Source organism: Charadrius vociferus, unplaced genomic scaffold, assembly GCF_000708025.1.
Source record: "Charadrius vociferus isolate BGI_N301 unplaced genomic scaffold, ASM70802v2 scaffold15, whole genome shotgun sequence".
In the NCBI taxonomy this organism is placed as follows: Eukaryota; Metazoa; Chordata; class Aves; order Charadriiformes; family Charadriidae; genus Charadrius; species Charadrius vociferus.
The window spans coordinates 16,479,978-16,481,100 of record NW_009650064.1 but is presented as its reverse complement, the minus strand read 5'-3'; positions in this window follow the sequence as shown (position 1 = coordinate 16,481,100).

The window sequence follows — 1,123 nt, the reverse complement described above, 5'->3', positions numbered from 1 at the left end:
TTTTTTTTTTTTTCTCTTTCTCTTTTTTTTTTTTTTGTTCTTTTTTCTTCCCGTTTTGGGCTGGTTTAACAGATTTCCGCGCAGACAGCGATGTTGCGCCTCACGCTTTACCCCACGCCCAGACTTCAACTACGTGCTGTTCGCAGCCTCAGCTCCTCCGCGCTACTTTCTGTGCCGAATCTTGGTTATATTCCTTTTTGGTTTTGTTTTTGGTTTTGGTTTGGTTGTTTTTTTTTTTTTTTTCCCCAAAGGAATATATACACGTAGGTATACAAGGTTGTTTCCAGGTAGCCAATGACCAGGACTTCAAACCAGTTGGTCTCCTTTGTTTGGCGAACCCGCATCATTAGCTGCCCATTAGCTGCGCTAGCGTCACGGCGCACGTCATCAGCCCAAATCACAGCATTCTCACTGTCGGCGTAAGTCGCCCTGCGCTTCTCCCCGCCGTGCTATCGGCCGACAGCAGCCAGGGAGGTATCCCGCGGACGAAAGAAGTGACAGCACACCCAAGTATTTTCATATCGTGTGGATATTCAGCGTCACGCTACTGGTTGGCGGTGGAGATACCCACCAGGTTAACAAATCGAGGTTTGGATCCAAACCTGCCCCCTTAAAATGACACGGAACAAGCAGCCCAGGTGGCTCCTGGGCTGTCGTTCACCTTTACCGCTTTACAGCAACTAATAGGGGTGCGAATTTTAACAGCAGCCCCGTGTTCTGCTCTGCCTACGTTGGTTTCTATTGCGCGCTGCTCCGTACAAAGGAGGAATAGAAAAGGCGCTTTCTGTATCAGGGTGTAAGAACGGTATCAAGTTATCATTTGGGCAGGGACAAGGTATAATCAAGGATGAGAATTTTGCTTGCCAGGCACTCGAAAGTGTGCAAAAAAAAACCCCAAACCCAACCCCCAAAACACCAACCCAAACCCCCAAACGAACAACAGCAACAGTAAACCCCAGATACAAATAAACCTTAAAAAAAAAAAAAAAAAAGCAGTACAGTTTAAGATCTATCTCGATCACAGGAGTACAGCTACTGCACACAAAGAGCAGACCTGTCCTTGTCCCCGAGCCACGAAGAAGAGTTTCTCTTTGTACAGGAGCGGGGAGAGAGAATCGTGCCG